General features: G+C 48.2%; 3 non-coding genes across 3 annotated transcripts; all 3 read left to right on the plus strand.

The window, feature by feature from the left end:
• Positions 1-3,583: 3,583 nt before the first annotated feature.
• trnak-cuu (transfer RNA lysine (anticodon CUU)) lies at positions 3,584-3,656 on the plus strand. Its single transcript has one exon. It is a non-coding gene; the product is annotated as a tRNA-Lys (tRNA).
• Positions 3,657-11,251: 7,595 nt separating this feature from the next.
• On the plus strand, positions 11,252-11,324 carry trnak-cuu (transfer RNA lysine (anticodon CUU)). Its single transcript has one exon. It is a non-coding gene; the product is annotated as a tRNA-Lys (tRNA).
• A 4,235-nt stretch (positions 11,325-15,559) lies between these two features.
• On the plus strand, positions 15,560-15,632 carry trnaf-gaa (transfer RNA phenylalanine (anticodon GAA)). The gene has a single exon. It is a non-coding gene; the product is annotated as a tRNA-Phe (tRNA).
• Positions 15,633-19,194: the final 3,562 nt, after the last annotated feature.

Raw genomic sequence — 19,194 nt, forward strand, 5'->3', positions numbered from 1 at the left:
CCCCCTACCCCTCGCCCCCTCGTTCCCCCACCCCCTCCCACCCTACCATTCACACTGTTGTCTCCCTATTAATGTGTCCAGTTTTAGATGTGGCCGTGTAATAATACTGTGTAATGTCGATGTAATGAGTACAGACTCTGAACACAGAGCTTCCTGTGGGGAATTGGGGAGATGAACACCAGCAGACTCTGCAGGAATTCCCACTGGGAGCACAAATTCATAACATCAACTAGTTTATGTCGATTAGATTTGATTGGCTTTCAGGGAAATAATTTTACATCAATTTAAACATCAACCCACAGCTGTATGACGGGGTTAATTATGAGGTCATCATCAGCAGTGAGGTCATCAGCTGGCAGGTCAGGTGACCACTTGAGCCACAAGGCATCACAACCCGACCTGTGACTGGACTCAGAGCCCAAACCCTGTCACAATGGCCTTTTCAAATCAACTTACTGGCTGCTGGAAAACACAGCAGGTAAACTTTGGGTTTGACCGCGAGGAGAGCGAGTGAGAGATTTACAAAACACAATCACATCGTGTGAACATCAGTGTTAAAGGCTGAGAGCTCTGTGCTCGAGCACACCGTGAGTTTATCAATAGGAGATAGGCCGAGAAATTCCTTGCCCCGAGAATGGGTGCGGGTATCCCGTTGGAAGGACTGCAGGTAGTTTACCAACTTCGTGCTGCCTACTCTGCTGAACACTGAGCACGGGTGCGAATAACGCCAAGGTCGCGGGTACGATCCCCGTATGGGCCATCAGCCTAATTTTACGGTTTTTCCGAAAATATAAAATATAAACTTTATAAGGAAGCCAATGTGCACAGAATCTCACGGGGGATTTATTTGGATTAACATTTAACTGCAGCTCCCCGCCGCGGCCTGGGTTCGATTCCTGGTCAGGGAACAGTGCGTTTTGGGGCTGTTTGAATTGCCACCATGCAACGCACCCTTACGGAGCAATGCTCCGCCCCGATTCAACTTTCCACACCGCTGCTCAACATCACTCTTCATACAGCGATGCAAAATACACATCCTTGATTTCTGTAAAATGCGTGCTGTTTCAAAGTCCGCAGGAATTGATTTCTGTCAAATTTAGACTGGCTGACTTTAAATGTTGCCAACATTTAACTGCAGCTCACAGTGTCAGGGCAGTCACGGTTTTCATCAGTCTTCCGTGTATCTTCTTGCCCACTGCACCTCCCAACAAACTTAGCTTATCACAGGCACGGCTATCGATTAATTCATTGCCAGTGTGAAAAATGCAAATTTTGGAACTTACCAACGTGTGCAAGCCTGGAATCAGAGAGTCCGTGGCCCGTGATAACTTGAGCATTAAGATGCTCATTAGCCCTTCCTGTATTGCTCAGTTCATTAGCCCTTCCTGTATTGCTCAGTAGCCCACTGCGTGAGGAACTAAGAACCACGGGCATTTTCACTTCTGTGTGGGGCTCAGCACCATACCTGCAGCTGAAGATTGAACTTGATTTGGCTCGTGATCAGTGCGGCTCAGTGAGACTTCGGCCCGTCTCTCCCTTCACAACCTATCAGTGTGGAGAAAAGAACAGGGAGTTTTACACATGTGTTGTGCTCTGTAACTTTATTTGAACATGTCATTGCATTTCATGCTGTGTCCAACACAGTGAGGTCCCCCGTGCTGTGTCAGCATTGTATCTTTATCAACACTGCAGCTTTACATTAACACAACCTGAGCTCCGAGATCTGGTTGGGTCACATTGCCCGAAGTGAGGAATGAGCGAGAGGGGCAATTCCACCCGGGGATAGAAAAACCTCCAAAAGAACAACAGTATACTGCTTTTGATGTGAAGCCGAAATAGCTCAGTTGGGAGAGCGTTAGACTGAAGATCTAAAGGTCCCGGGTTTCGGTAGGTTTTAGTTACTTTCTGTCTCCTTCACTACAAGAGGAGTGAATGAGGAGAAATTTTACGCTCCTGATGCCGCGTTTCCCAAACGAATGGGAGTGAAACCACATCGGACATGCTGGATCCGGCTCCAACCGTCCGCTGCAGGTTCGAATCCAGTCGGGGTCCCGCCGTCTGCTCTTATACCGGAGCAGTGTTTGTGGGAGGGGCTGTGGTGCGATAATAAATTTTAGAATGAGGTTTGTTAGACCATAGAGCTGTCTTTCTGTTAGTTTCGATTTACACTCTGCCCAGTTGTATATACGAACAGTTAACAATGTTTAACCGATGTGGTGTGTTCAATGATTGTGCAGTAACTCGGTCACCCAGTGTGAGGCTGAAAGACAATCTCGCAGCCTGGGTTCGAGCCTGGCCAACGAGAGCATTGTGGCCGGTTAGCTCAGTTGGTGAAAGCCTGGTGCTAATAACGACAAGGTCGCGAGTTCGATCCCCGTACTGGCCATCAGGATGTTTTCATAATTTTACACTTTTCCCGCACATTTCAAATCCAAACTTTATAAGGAAGCCAATGCACACAGACTCTCACGGGGGATTTATTTGGATTAACATCCATTGCACCTTTGCCACCGGGGCTGATAGACACATCTTTCTGTTTATTTGTCTTTCTGGGTTTGCTGTTGAACAGGCGGCCTGTTCCCGATAAGTGTAACAGGCAGGTAATAGACAGACAGAGCAGCTCTGACCCCGCGAGATGGGCAAAAGGCTTCAGTTCAGGACAAATGCATCAATGCAATGTTCGCCGGCACCGAGAGAGACAACATCCAGAGAAAACCACTGAAGGAAATCGATTTGAAGTGGATGCCTACCCGCACTTGGTGCCGTGCTTTCGCGAACACGTCTTTTGTGTTCTCATGTAAAAAATATCATTTTGTCCGAACAGTTTGCCTGGTGTGAAAGGATATGAATTGCAAAGGAGCAGGTAGGAAACACTGCGTTGCTGTGCTTGCTGGCAGGAGACTTGCTGCAGTTTTTTTGTTGGTCTAGTGGTTAGGATTCAGGCACTTTCACCGCCATGGTCCGGGTTCAATTCCCGGTCAGGAAACAGTGCGTTTTGGGGCTGTTTGATTAGCCACCATACAACGCTGAAATAGCTCAGTTGGGAGGTCGATTAGATTTGAACACGCAGCACGTTCGGATTTGGAGTCAGATGCGCTACCGTTGCGCCATGAGGTCCACAACATAAGCACGGATGTTCGTAGTTTGTATATATACTCGTTCCACAAACACTGTTTCATTCCTCCTGCCTTCTCCTGATTCCTCAGTGTCATGCACAAAAGCGCCTGATGCCCTCATTTGTTTAAAGCAACAAGCAGATACAAACACAGGTATTCATTCAAAATCTACCCGCAGGTGGCCACAGACACAATAAACAGAGCCAGAGAGACAGACAGAATCGGGAATCTCCGGGAAATAGACAAGAGATATTGACAAGGACTAAAGCGATTTGCGATCAGAAATTTGCCTGAACGCCTGTGGTTAATGAAAGGGATTTTGCTGCTTGAGTTCCTTATATGCCTTGGGCTTCTGGAGAACTTGTTTCGTAGTTTGCAGAAACGTGGCTCAGACATGCTGTTGTGACCGGGCCGGAGCCACAAGGTTCCTGACTGCTATCAGCGACAAGGCAATGTTGCTTCAACAGGCCCGGCTAGCGCAATCGGTAGAGCATAAGACTCTTAATCTCAGGGTCGTGGGTTCGAGCTCCACGTTGGGCGGTAGTTATTTTGTTAAACGTTTATGTTGCTTTCAAAGCGTCATTAATTAAGCGATATCCTTGTTTTGCACAATGAAAGAAATGCGAACTGAGAAAATACTGCAGATGCTGGAAATATAAATTGAAACAGAAAATGCTGGAGATACTCAGCAGGTCAGGCAGCTTCTGCGAAGAGAGAAACAGAGGTAACGTTTCAGGTCGATAACCTTTCGTCAGAACTGGAAAAAAAAGGTAATGGAACAGATTTTTAAGCAGTGCAGGGGATTCAATGAGATCATGGCTGATCTCCTGCCTCAATTCCATTCACCGGCCCTATCGCCATATGCCTTGATGCCCTTACCAGTCAGAAATCTACCCACTTCTGTTTTGAATATACCCAATAACTGAGCCTCCACAGCACCCTGGGGAAGAGAATTCCAAATATTCACCACTCTCTGTGTGAAGAAATGTCTTCTCTCAGTCCTGAATGGCCTAACCTTTATCCTGAGGCTGTGTCCGATGGTTCTAGACTCCCCAGCCAAGGGAATCATTCTCCCAGCATCCAACCGATCAAACCCTGTAATAATTTTGCATGCTTCATGAGATCCCCTCTCATTCTTCCGAATTCAAGAGATTACAGGCCTAGTTTACTCAATCTCTTAACACAACCGCTTCCCCGAGGCGTGGCTAGTTGTGGAGCACACGCTTTTAGTGCTGCAGACGGAGTGTTGTCGGAGCTCATTGCATTTGTTGTAACTAATTGTGGTAAACCACTGTTATACCTGTCTGTATGTGTATGTGTATTCCACTAGGTACAGATCTGGACATGCCTCGGCTTACTCCTCCCAATATTCCAGGTATATAAGTGACTACCTCCCAGTCCCTTAGTATTCTGGACGGGTCAACCACTCGAGACTAGACCTTCGTTCTTTAGTTAATAAAAGCCTGGTTGTTACTCGCTTAACCTCAGTCTTTTGAGTAATTGATGGCGCATCAATTTTATTAACTAAATTTTTATAATGGAGAAGATCCTCACACCAGCATGCCTGGACCTGGACAGTCGGGAAGCGGACGCTTCCACCAAGTTTGCTCACTGGCTCATGTGCTTCGAGGCATTCCTGACTGCCTCCACTGCAGTCGTAACGGATGCGAACAAGCTGTCCGTCCTGATCTCCAAGGTGAACCACCGAGTGTACTCAGTCATCCGGGATGCGACCTCGTACACAGCCGCCCTCCAGCTCCTCAAGACCCAGTACACGCGCCCTGTGAACGAAGTTTATGCCAGGCACCTCCTGGGGAGTCGCAAGCAACAACCTGGGGAATCGACTGAGGAATACCTCCAAGCACTGTCCGTGCTTGGCCGGGCCTGTGGGTGTAAGGCGGTAACGCCCACTAAGTACATGGAGGAACTGATCCGGGATGCCTTCATAGCGGGCCACAGGTCCAACTACACCCGACATCGACTGCTGGAGCAGAGTGAACTCACCCTCGACAAAGCCTCCGAAATTGCACTAACGCTGGACGCAGCCTACCGGGGCATGGATGCCTACTCCTCTGCACCATGGACGCCGCGGGGAACGACAACCTGGGACACGGTAGGACAGCCCCATAGCACCGTGCCACCCCAGCCACAGCCCAACAACGGCCCAACCCCCGCAGCAGTGTCCCAAAGCCAGACAGCAGTATCCCAAGGCCAGAAATGCTACTTCTGTGGCCAGGCCAAACACCCCAGAGCACGCTGCCCGGCGAAGAATGCGACCTGCTCGGGCTGCAGGAAAAAGGGACACTACGCTAGCGTCTGCAAGGCCAAAGCCACCACGAACGCCAGCAGCGCCGCATGTGGGCCGTGCGAGCCGCCACCTTGGGCCCCCAACAGCGCCGTGTGTGGGCCGTGCGGGCCGCCATCTTGGGCCTCCCCAACCATGTGCGAACCACCGCAGCAGCAGCCATCTTGGACGACTCCAGCCACATGGGAATCATGGACGCTGCCATCTTGGACACCAGCCGGGACGCAGCAGGCCGCCAACCCCTCCCCATCTGATACCCGCAGCGACACACCGACCCCTACGCTGGCCTCTGTTATGCTGGACCAAACGAGACCGCACCAACTAGCTCGGTCCAAAATGGACGTTAAGGTAAACGGCCATGCAATAAACTGCCTTTTTGACTCCGGGAGCACAGAGAGCTTCATCCACCCCGACACAGTGCGGCGTTGCTCTCTCCCAGTCCTGCCTGCGCACCAGCGGATTTCTATGGCCGCCGAGTCCCAGTCAGCGGACATTGGCGGCTACTGCGTGGTGACACTAGTAGTAGACGGGACTGTGTTCAATAATTTTAAACTCCTGGTCCTGCCCCAACTTTGCGCTGCCGTTCTACTGGGGTTGGATTTCCAGTGCCACCTCAAAAGCGTTACAATGGCGTATGATGGCCCCCTCCCCCCACTCACAGTCCGCAGCCAGCAGCCTCCAAATTGCCCGCCGCGCACCAGATGCAACCTCTCCACATTGTTTGCTAACCTCACCCCCGACTGTAAGCCCATCGCCACAAAGAGCAGGCGATACAGTGCCGGGGACAGGGTTTTCATCAAAACCGAAGTGGAGCGGCTCCTGAAGGAGGGGTTTATTGAGGGCAGTTCCAGCCCCTGGCGAGCCCAGTTTGTGGTCGTTAAGACCGGCGAGAAAGAACGCCTGGTCATCGACTACAGCCAAACAATTAACCGCTACACCCTGCTGGATGCCTACCCACTCCCCCGCATAGCTGACATGGTCAACCAGATCGCGCAGTACTGCGTCTTTTCGACCATTGACCCGAAATCAGCGTACTACCAGCTCCCCATCCGCCCCGAAGACCGCCAGTATACTGCTTTTGAGGCAAACGGCCACCTCTATCACTTCCTTAGGGTTCCCTTTGGCGTTACCAATGGGGTCTCCGTCTTCCAAAGGGAGATGGACCGGATGGTCGATCAAAACGCGCTGCAGGCCACTTTCCCTTACCTAGACAATGTGACCATCTGCGGCCATGACTTGCAGGACCATGACGCAAACCTCGAGAAATTCCTCCGAACCGCCCAACTCCTGAACCTGACATATAACAAGGAGAAGTGCATATTCCGCACAGACCGCCTCGCCATCCTTGGCTGTGTTGTGGAACACGGGGTCATCGGTCCCGACCCGGACCGGATGCGTCCCCTTATGGAACTCCCACTGCCCCACTTCCTAAAAGCTCTGAAGAGGTGCCTAGGGTTTTTTTCCTACTACGCCCAGTGGGTCCCCTACTATGCAGACAAAGCCCATCCGCTGATCAAATCCACCTCTTTTCCCCTGATGGCAGAGGCCCGCTCGGCCTTCTGCCGTATCAAGGAGGACATTGCCAAAGCCACCATGCATGCAGTGGACGAATCCGTTCCCTTCCAGGTGGTAAGCGATGCGTCTGACTTCGCTCTGGCCGCCACCCTTAATCAGACGGGGAGACCTGTGGCATTCTTCTCACGAACCCTCCAGGGCCCGGAGACCAGATACTCCGCGGTCGAGAAGGAGGCCCAGGCTATTGTGGAGGCTGTGCATCATTGGAGGCACTACCTGGCCGGAAAACCATTTACCCTGCTCACTGACCAGCGTTCAGTTGCTTTTATGTTCAACAACAAGCAGAGGGGCAAAATCAAAAATGACAAGATCTTGAGGTGGAGAATCGAACTTTCCACCTACAATTACGAGATCTTGTACCGGCCTGGGAAGCTCAATGAACCCCCAGATGCCCTATCGCGTGGCACCCGCGCCAGCATGCAGATCGATAGGCTGAAGGCCCTCCACAATGACCTCTGCCACCCGGGGGTCACCAGGTTCTTCCATTTCATCAAGGCCCGCAACCTGCCTTACTCCATTGAGGAGGTCAGGACCATGACCAAGAACTGCCAAGTCTGCGCTGAGTGCAAACCGCACTTTTATAGACCAGACAGAGCCCACCTGATAAAAGCCACTCGCCCTTTCGAACGCCTGAGCATCGATTTTAAAGGGCCTCTCCCCTCCTCCGACCGCAATGTGTACTTCCTCAACATCATTGACGAGTACTCACGTTTCCCGTTCGCTATCCCCTGCACGGTCATGACCAGTGCCACGGTCATTAAATGTCTGAACAGCCTCTTCACCCTGTTCGGTTTCACCAGCTATATCCATTGCGACCGGGGCTCATCGTTTATGAGCGACGAACTCCGCCAGTACCTGCTCACTAGGGGTATAGCCACAAGCAGGACCACCAGTTACAACACCCGGGGGAACGGACAGGTGGAAAGAGAGAATGCAACAGTTTGGAAGGCCGCCCTACCAGCCTTAAAGTCTAGGGGCCTTCCGACCTCCCACTGGCAGGAGGTGCTCCCCGATGGCGCATCACTAATGAGCTCAGCTGTTTCTTAATATCGCTTGGAATTAATCGAATTGAATGAAGTCTGGCTTCCCTCAGGATGGTTACAGACACTTCAGCTTTGTCTTTTGTATTCATCCATCTTTTCTGTTTATTTACTCTATCTAATCGTTTTCTTGATTTTAAAACCCTCTGTCAAATTTCCTCTTAGCCGTCTATGCTCTAAGGAGAACAGCTCCAACTTCTCTGGTCTATCCACGTAACGGCAATCGTTCATCACTGGAACCAATGAAGTACAAATGCATCAATGAATTGTTCACCCAGCAACGAGAGAGACAACATCCAGAGAAAAACACAGGAGGAAATCGAATTCAAGTGGATGCCTACCCGCACTTGGTGCCGTGCTTTCGCGAACACGTCTGTTGTGTTCTCATGTAAAAAATATAATTTTGTCCGAACAGTTTGGAGCGAAAGGATCTGAATTGCAAAGGAGCAGGCATGAAAGGCTGCGTTGATGTGCGTGCTGCCAGTAGGCTGGCTGCAGCTTGTCTAGTGCTTAGGATACGGCGCTCTCACCGCCGCGGCCCGGGTTCGATTCCCGGTCAGAGAACAGTGTGTTTTGGGGCTGTTTGAATTGCCACCATCCAACGCACCTTTACGGAGCAATGCTCCGCTCCTGATTCAACTTTCCACACCGCTGCTCAACATCACTCTTCATACAGCGATACAAAATACACATCCTTGATTTCTGTAAAATGCGTGCTGTTTCAAAGTCAGCAGGAATTGATTTCTGTCAAATTTAGACTGGCTGACTTTAAATGTTGCCAACATTTAACTGCAGCTCAGTGTCAGGGCAGTCACGGTTTTCATCAGTCTTCCGTGTATCTTCCTGCCCACTGCACCTCCCTGACAAACTTAGCTTATCACAGGCACGGCTATCGATTAATTCATTGCCAGTGTGAAAAATGTAAATTTTGAAACTTACCAACGTGTGCAAGCCTGGAATCAGAGAGTCCGTGGCCCGTGATAACTTGAGCATTAAGATGATCATTAGCCCTTCCTGTATTGCTCAGTAGCACACTGTGTGAGGAATTAAGAACCACGGGCATTTTCACTTCTGTGTCGGGCTCAGCACCATACCTGCAGCTGAAGATTGAACTTGATTTGGCTCGTGATCAGTGCGGCTCAGTGAGACTTCGGCCCGTCTCTCCCTTCACAACCCATCAGTGTGGAGAAAAGAACAGGGAATTTTACACATGTGTTGTGCTCTGTAACTTTATTTGAACATGTCATTGCATTTCACGCTGTGTCCAACACAGTGAGGTCCCCCGTGCTGTGTCAGCATTGTATCTTTATCAACACTGCAGCTTTACATTAACACAACCTGAGCTCCGAGATCTGGTCGGGTCACATTGCCCGAAGTGAGGAATGAGCGAGAGGGGCAATTCCACCCGGGGATAGAAAATCCGCCAGAAGAACGACAGAATACAGCCTTGGATGTGAAGCCAAAATAGCTCAGTTGGGAGAGCGATAGACTGAAGATTTAAAGGTCCCGGGTTTCGGCAGATTTTAGTTAGTTTCTGTCTCCTTCACTACAAGAGGAGCGAATGAAGAGAAATTTTACGCTCCTGATGCCGCGTTTCCTAAACGAATGGGAGTGAAACCACATCGGACATGCTGGATCCGGCTCCAACCGTCCGCTGCAGGTTCGAATCCAGTCGGGGTCCCGCCGTCTGCTTTTATACCGGAACAGTATTTGTGGGAGGGGCTGTGGTGCGATAGTAAATTTTAGAATGAGGTTTGTTAGACCATAGAGCTGCCTTTCTGTTAGTTTCGATTTACACTCTGCCCAGTTGTATATACGAACAGTTAACAATGTTTAACCGATGTAGTGTGTTCAATGATTGTGCAGTAACTCGGTCACCCAGTGTGAGGCTGAAAGACAATCTCGCAGCCTGGGTTCGAGCCTGGCCAACGAGAGCGTTGTGGCCGGGTAGCTCAGTTGGTGAAAGCCTGGTGCTAATAACGACAAGGTCGCGATTTCGATCCCCGTACTGGCCATCAGGATGTTTTCATAATTTTACGCTTTTCCCGCACATTTCAAATACAAACTTTATAAGGAAGCCAATGCACACAGACTCTCATGGGGGATTTATTTGGATAACATCCATTGCACCTTTGCCACCGGGGCTGAGAGACACATCTTTCTGTTTATTTATCTTTCTGGGTTTGCTGTTGAATGTTGAACAGGCGGCCTGTTCCCGATAAGGGTAACAGGCAGGTAATAGACAGACAGAGCAGCTCTGACCACGCGAGATGGGCAAAAGCCTTCAGTTCAGGACAAATGCATCAATGAAATGTTCGCCGGCACCGAGAGAGACAACATCCAGAGAAAACCACTGAAGGAAATCAATTTCAAGTGGATGCCTACCCGCACTTGGTGCCGTGCTTTCGCGAACACGTCTTTTGTGTTCTCATGTAAAAAGTATCATTTTGTCCGAACAGTTTGCCTGGCACAAAAGGATCTGAATTGCACTGGAGCAAGCAGGAAACACTGCGTTGCTGTGCTTGCTGGCAGGAGACTTGCAGCTTTTCTGGTGATCTAGTGGTTAGGATTCAGGCACTTTCATCTGCCGCGGCCCGGGTTCGATTCCCGGTCAGGAAACAGTGCGTTTTGGGGCTGTTTGAATTGCCGCCATACAACGCTGAAATAGCTCATTTGGGAGATCGATTAGATTTGAACATGCAGACTTTCGGATCTGGAGTCAGATGCGCTACCGCTGCGCCATGAGGTCCACAACATAAGCACGGATGTTCGTAGTTTGTATACATACACGTTCCACAAACACTGTTTCATTCCTCCTGCCTTCTCCTGATTCTTCAGTATCATGCACAAAAGCGCCTGATGCCCTCATTTGTTTAAAGCAACAAGCAGACACAAACACAGGTATTCATTCAAAATCTACCCGCAGGTGGCCACAGACACAATAAACAGAGCCAGAGAGACAGACAGAATCGGGAATCTCCGGGAAATAGACAAGAGATATTGACAAGGACTAAAGCGATTTGCGATCAGAAATTTGCCTGAACCCCTGTGGTTAATGAAAGGGATTTTGCTGCTTGAGTTCCTTATACGCCTTGGGCTTCTGGAGAACTTGTTTCGTAGTTTGCAGAAACGCGGCTCAGACATGCTGTTGTGACCGGGCCGGAGCCACAAGGTTCCTGACTGCAATCAGCGACAAGGCAATATTGCATCAACAGGCCCGGCTAGCTCAGTCGGTAGAGGATGAGACTCTTAATCTCAGGGTCGTGGGTTCGAGCCCCACGTTGGGCGGTAGTTATAATGTTAACCTTTTATGTTGCTTTCAAAGCATCATTAATTAAGCGATATCATTGTTTTGCACAATGAAAGAAATGCGAACTGAGAAAATACTGCAGATGCTGGAAATATGAATTGAAACAGAAAATGCTGGAGATACTCAGCAGGTCAGGCAGCATCAGCGAAGAGAGAAACAGAGGTAACGTTTCAAGTCGATAACCTTTCGTCAGAACTGGAAAAAAAAGGTAATGGAACAGATTTTTAAGCAGTGCAGGGGATTCAATGAGATCATGGCTGATCTCCTGCCTCAATTCCACTCCCCGGCCCTATCGCCATATCCCTTGATGCCCTTACCAGTCAGAAATCACCCACTTCTGTTTTGAATATACCCAATAACTGAGCCTCCACAGCACTCTGGGGAAGATAATTCCAAAGATTCACCACTCTCTGTGTGAAGAAATGTCTTCTCTCAGTCCTGAATGGCCTAACCTTTATCCTGAGGCTGTGTCCGCTGGTTCTAGACTCCCCAGCCAAGGGAATCATTCTCCCAGCATCCAACCGATCAAACCCTGTAATAATTTTGCATGCTTCATGAGATCCCCTCTCATTCTTCCGAATTCAAGAGATTACAGGCCTAGTTTACTCAATCTCTTAACACAACCGCTTCCCCGAGGCATGGCTAGTTCTGGAGCACACGCTTTTAGTGCTGCAGACGGAGTGTTGTCGGAGCTCATTGCATTTGCTGTAACTAATGAGCTCAGCTGCTTCTTAATATCGCTTGGAATTAATCAAATTGAATGAAGTCTGGCTTCTCTCAGGATGGTTACAGACACTTCAGCTTTGTCTTTTGTATTCATCCATCTTTTCTGTTTATTTACTCTATCTTATCGTTTTCTTGATTTTAAAACCCTCTGTCAAATTTCCTCTTAGCCGTCTATGCTCTAAGGAGAACAGCTCCAACTTCTCTGGTCTATCCACGTAAAGGCAATCGTTCATCACTGGAACCAATGAAGTACAAATGCATCAATGAATTGTTCACCCAGCACCGAGAGAGACAACATCCAGGGAAAAACACAGGAGGAAATCGATTTCAAGTGGATGCCTACCTGCACTTGGTGCCGTGCTTTCGCGAACACGTCTGTTGTGTTCTCATGTAAAAAATATAATTTTGTCCGAACAGTTTGCCTGGCGCGAAAGGATCTGAATTGCAAAGGAGCAGGCATGAAAAGCTGCGTTGATGTGCTTGCTGCCAGGAGGCTGGCTGCAGCTTCCCTGGTGGTCTAGTGGTTAGGATTCAGCGCTCTCACTGCCGCGGCCCGGGTTCGATTCCCGGTCAGAGAACAGTGCGTTTTGGGGCTGTTTGAATTGCCACCATGCAACGCACCCTTACGGAGCAATGCTCCGCCCCTGATTCAACTTTCCACACCGCTGCTTAACATCACTCTTCATACAGCGATATAAAATACACATCCTTGATTTCTGTAAAATGCGTGCTGTTTCAAAGTCAGCAGGAATTGATTTCTGTCAAATTTAGACTGGCTGACTTTAAATGTTGCCAACATTTAACTGCAGCTCACAGTGTCAGGGCAGTCACGGTTTTCATCAGTCTTCTGTGTATCTTCTTGCCCACTGCATCTCCCTAACAAACTTAGCTTATCAAAGGCACGGCAATCGATTCATTCATTGCCAGTGTGAAAAATGCAAATTTTGAAACTTACCAACTTGTGCAAGCCTGGAATCAGAGAGTCCGTGATAACTTGAGCATTAAGATGTTCATTAGCCCTTCCTGTATTGCTCAGTCGCCCACTGTGCGAGGAACTAAGAACCACGGGAATTTTCACTTCTGTGTGGGGCTCAGCACCATACCTGCATCTGAGGATTGAACTTGATTTGGCTCGTGATCAGTGCGGCTCAGTGCGACTTCGGCCCGTCTCTCCCTTCACAACCCATCAGTGTGGAGAAAAGAACAGGGAATTTTACACATGTGTTGTGCTCTGTAACTTTATTTGAACATGTCATTGCATTTCACGCTGTGTCCAACACGCTGAGGTCCCCCGTGCTGTGTCAGCTTTGTATCTTTATCAACACTGCAGCTTTACATTAACACAACCTGAGCTCCGAGATCTGGTCGGGTCACATTGCCCGAAGTGAGGAATGAGCGAGAGGGGCAATCCCACCCGGGGATAGAAAATCCTCCAAAAGAACGACAGAATACTGCGTTTTTGATGTGAAGCCGAAATAGCTCATTTGGGAGAGCGGGTCCCTGGTTCGATCCCGGGTTTCGGCAGGTTTTAGTTACTTTCTGTCTCCTTCACTACAAGAGGAGCGAATTAGGAGAAATTTTACGCTCCTGATGTTGCGTTTCCCAAACGAATGGGAGTGAAACCACATCGGACATGCTGGATCCGGCATCAACCGGCCGCTGCAGGTTCGAATCCAGTCGGGGTCCCGCCGTCTGCTTTTATACCGGGACAGTGTTTGTGGGAGGGGCTGTGGTGCGATAATAAATGTTAGAATGAGGTTTGTTAGACCATAGAGCTGTCTTTCTGTTACTTTGGATTTACACTCTGCCCAGTTGTATATACGAACAGTTAACAATGTTTAAGAGATGTGGTGTGTTCAATGTTTGTGCAGTAACTCGGTCACCCAGTGTGCGCCTGAAAGACAATCTCCCAGCCTGGGTTCGAGCCTGGCCAGCGGGAGTGTTGTGTGCCAGTTAGCTCAGTTGGTGAGAGCGTGGTGCGAACAACGCCAAGGTCGCGGGTTCGATCCCCGTCCGGGCCATCAGGATGTTTTCATAACTTTACGCTTTTCCCGCACATTTCCAATACAAACTTTATAAGGAAGTCAATGCACATAGACCCTCACGGGGGATATATTTGGATTAACATCCTTTGCCACCGGGGCTGAGAGACACATCTTTCTGTTCATTTGTCTTTCTCGGTTTGCTGTTGAAAGTTGAACAGGCGGCCTGTTCCGATAAGGGTCAAAGGCAGGTAAGAGACAGACAGAGCGGCTCTGACCCCACGAGATGGGCAAAAGGACAATTTGTTCTGAACAAATGCATCAATGCATTGTTTGCCCAGCACCGAGAGAGACAACATCCAGAGAAAAACACAGGAGGAAATCGAGTGAATGCCGACCTGCACTTGGTGCCGTGCTTTCGCGAACACGTCTGTTGTGTTCTCATGTAAAAGATATAATTTTGCTCGAACAGTTTGCCTGGCGCGAAAGGATTTGAATTGCAAAGGAGCAGGCAGGAAAAACTGCGTTGATGTGCTTGCTGGCAGGAGGCTGGCTGCAGCTTCCCTGGTGGTCTCGTGGTTAGGATTCGGCGCTCTCACCGCTGCGGCCCGCGTTCGATTCCCGGTCAGGGAACAGTGCGTTTTGGGGCATTTTGAATTGTCACCACACAGCGCACCCTTACGGAGCACTGCTCGCCCCTGATTCAACTTTCCACACCGCCGCTGAACATCACTTTTCATACAGCGATACAACATACACTTCCTTGATTTCTGTAAAATGCGTGCTGTATCAAAGTCAGCAGGAATTGATTTCTGTCAACTTTTAGACTGGCTAACTTTAAATGTTACCAACATTTAACTGCAGCTCACAGTGTCAGGGCAGTCACGGTTTTTATCAGTCTTCCGTATATCTTCTTGCCCACTGCACCTCCCGAACAAACTTAGCTTATCCCAGGCACGGCTATCAATCAATTCATTGCCAGTGTGAAAAATGAAATATTTGAAATTTAGCAACGTGCGCAAGACTGGAATCAGAGAGTCCATGGCCCGTGATAACTTGAGCATTAAGATGTTCAGTAGCCCACTGTGTGAGGAACTAAGAACCACGGGCATTTTCACTTCTGTGTGGGGCTCAGCACCATACCTGCAGCTGAAGATTGAACTTGATTTGGCTCGTGATCAGTGCGGTTCAGTGAGACTTCGGCCCGTCTCTCCCTTCACAACCCATCAGTGTGGAGAAAAGAACAGGGAATTTTACACGTGTTGTGCTCTGTAACTTTATTTGAACATGTCATTGCATTTCACGCTGTGTCCAACACGCTGAGGTCCCCCGTGCTGTGTCAGCTTTGTATCTTTATCAACACTCCAGCTTTACATTAACACAACCTGAGCTCCGAGATCTGGTCGGGTCACATTGTCCGAAGTGAGGAATGAGCGAGAGGGGCAATTCCACCCGGGGATAGAAAATCTTCCAAAAGAACGACAGAATACTGCACTTGATGTGAAGCCGAAATATCTCAGTTGGGAGAGCGTTAGACTGAAGATGTAAAGGTCCCTGGTTCGATCCCAGGTTTCGGCAGGTTTTAGTTACTTTCTGTCTCCTTCACTACAAGAGGAGCGAATCAGGAGAGATTTTACGCTCCTGATGCCGCGTTTCCCAAAGGAATGGGAGTGAAACCACATCGGACATGCTCGATCCGGCTCCAACTGGACGCTGCAGGTTCGAATCCAGTCGGGGTCCCGCCCTCTGCTTTTATACCGGGACAGTGTTTGTGGGACGGGCTGTGGTGCGATAATAAATTTGAGACTGAGGTTTAGAAACATAGAGGATAGGAGTAGGCCATTCGGCCCTTCGAGCCTGCTCCGCCTTTCAAAGATATTGAGGAAGTCTGAGATAATGCTTGGCCACTTTTACTAGGCATGATGGGAAAATGAATATAGGTCCATCTGTACAACTAGTAAGAACTAGCAGGTAACAAGAGACGTGGCATGATTAGGTTTCCGCCAAGGAACAGATGTCTCCGTAGTTTTGCCAGAATGCAGAAATGAGACAATGAGCCTTATTTCAGGCTCTTAGTGACCTGTCATGCCCAGGTATGAAAGAGGATCCAGCCCCCAGACATGGTTAATGATTAAGGGGAAGTATGTGATTGAACAATGCTAAACTGCGTTTCTGGCTTTTGTGGTAAAGAGGCCCACTTTGAGAGTCTGTCAAAGGGTCAATGATGAAGTTAAAATATACCCTGATAAAGGAACAATAGGTTGCCAATCAAAGTTGTTTGTTACACTGTATAAATATCAGTCGCGAAAGCTGTACCTTTGGAATAGCAGCCTCACCCCTTGAGTGATGGTGCTTTCCCCCTTGCTGCAAGGAAAAATAAAGCTTTGTCTCTCTGACGATACCCAGTTTGTGTAAAGTCTTTACTTGGGGTTTAGACTTCGACAATATCATGGCTGATCATCCAAATTCAGTACCCTGACCCTGCCTTCTCCCCATATTCCTTGATCCATTTAGCCTTAAGAAATATATCCAACTCATTTTTGAATATATTTAATGAACTGACCTCCACCACCCTCTGTGGCAGAGAATTCCACAGGTTCACCAATCTCTGGGTGAAGAAATTCCTCCTCATTTCAGTCCTAAATGGCTTACCCCTTATCCTTAGACTATGACCCCTGGTTCTGGACTCCCCGGCCATCATAAACATCCTTCCTGCATCTAGTCTGTCCAGGCCTGACAGAATTTTATAAGTTTCGATGAGATCCCCTCTCAATCTTCTAAACTCCAGTGAGTATAAGCCCAATCAACACAATCTCTCCTCATACGTCATTCCTGCCATCCCAGGTATCAGCCTGGTGAATCTTCGCTGCGCTCCTTCCATGGCAAGAACATCCTTCCTCAGGTAAGGCGACAAAAACTGCACACAGTACTCAAGGTGCGGTCTCACCAAGGCCCTGTACAACTGTAGCAAGACATCCATGTTCCTGTACTCGAACCCTCTTGCTACGAAGGCCAACATACCATTTGTCTTCTTAACCGCCTGCTGCACCTGCATGCTTACCTTCAGCAACTGGTGCACAAGAACACCCAGGTCTCTTTGCACTTCCCCTTCTCCCAATCTATTGCCATTCAAATAATAATCTGCCTTCCTGTTTTTGCCACCAAAGTGGATAACCTCACATTTATCCACATTATAGTGCATTTGCCATGTTTCTGCCCAATCACCCAATCTGTCCAAATCGTACTGGAGTTTCACGACATCCTCCTCACAACCTACCCTCCCACCCAGCTTTGTGTCGTCTGCAAATTTGGAGGTATTACATCCAATTCTCTCGTCCAGATCATTAGTATATATTGTGAACAGCTGGGGTCCTAGGACCGATCCTTGCGGTACCCCACTAGTCACTGCCTGCCACTCGGAAAACGACCCCTTTATTCCAACTCTGTGCTTTCTGTCCGCCAACCAGTTCTCTATCCAAGTCAATACCTTGCCCCCAATCCCATGTGCCTTAATTTTGCACGCTAATCTCTTATGTGGGACCTTATCGAAAGCCTTCTGAAAGTCCAAATACACCACATCCACTGGTTCTCCCTTATCTATTTTACCAGTTACATCTTCAAAAAATTCCAGTAGATTAGTCAAGCATGATTTACCTTTTGTAAATCCATGTTGACTTCGTCCGATCCTGTCACTGCTTACCAAGTGCTCTGCTATTACATCTTTTATAATAGATTCTAGCATTTTCCCCACTACCGATGTCAGGCTTACCGGTCTATAATTCCACGCTTTTTCTCGACCACCTTTTTTGAATAGTGGGGTAACATTAGCTACCCTCCAATCCATCGGTACTGTTCCAGAGTCTATCGAGTTCTGGAAGATGACCAGCAATGCATCTAATATTTCCAGGGCCACTTCCTTAAGTATCCTGGGATGTAGATTATCAGGCCCTGGGGATTTATCGGCCTTTAGTCCCATCAATTTTCCTAACACCATTTCCATACTAATACTGATTTCTTTCAGTTTCACCCTTTCATCAGGCCCTATGTTCCCCGGCATCTCTGGGAGGTTATTTGTGTCCTCCTTTGTGAAGACAGAGCCAAAGTATGAATTTAGTTGGTCTGCCATTTCTTTGTTTCCCATTATAAATTCCCCTGATTCTGACTGTAAGGGACCTACGCTTGACTTCACCAATCTTTTTCTCTTCACATATCTATAACAGGTTTTACAGTCAGTTTTTATGTTCAATGCTAGCTTACTCTCATATTCTATTTTCCCTTTCTTAATTAATCCCTTTGTCCTCCTTTGTTGAATCCTAAACTGCTCCCAATCCTCAGGATTATTGTTTTTTCTGGCCAATTTATATGTCGTCTTCTTGGATATTATGCTATCCCTAATTTCCCTTGTTAGCCACGGTTGAGTAACCTTTTTTGTTTTATTTTTATGCCAAACTGGGATGAACAAATTCTGTTGCTCATCCATTCGGTCTTTGAATGTTTGCCATTGCCTATCCACCTTCAACCCTTTGAGTGCCATTCCCCAATCAATCCTACCCAACTCGCTCCTCAGACCATCATAGTTTCCTTTATTTAAATTGAGGACCCTAGTCTCTGAGTCAACTACTTCATTCTCCATCTTAATGAAGAATTCGATCATATTATGATCGCTCAGACCCAAGGGGCCTCGTACAACAAGATTGCTAATTAATCCTTTGTCGTTACATAATACCCAGTCTAAGATGGCCTGATCTCTGGTTGGTTCCTCGACATATTGGTCCAGGAAAACATCCCATAAACACTCCAGGAATTCCTCCTCCACAGTATTGTTACTAATTTGGTTGGCCCAATCTATATGTAGATTAAAGTCACCCATGATGACTGCTGTGCCCTTATTGCACGCTTCTTTAATTTCCCTTTTAATGCCATCCCCAACCTCCGCCTTACTGTTGGGAGGTCTATATACCACTCCCACTAATGTTTTTTTCCCCTTAGTATTTCTCAATTCTACCCATGCAGATTCCACATCATCAGAGCTAATATCCTTCATTACAATTGTATTAATCCCTTCTTTAACCAGTAATGCTACCCCACCTCCCTTTCGTTTTTGCCTATCTTTCCTGAATATCGAATACCCCTGGAGGTT

Source organism: Somniosus microcephalus, unplaced genomic scaffold (genome assembly GCF_052327205.1).
Source record: "Somniosus microcephalus isolate GS21.2 unplaced genomic scaffold, FLI_Smic_1.0 unresolved_chr4, whole genome shotgun sequence".
In the NCBI taxonomy this organism is placed as follows: domain Eukaryota; kingdom Metazoa; phylum Chordata; class Chondrichthyes; order Squaliformes; family Somniosidae; genus Somniosus; species Somniosus microcephalus.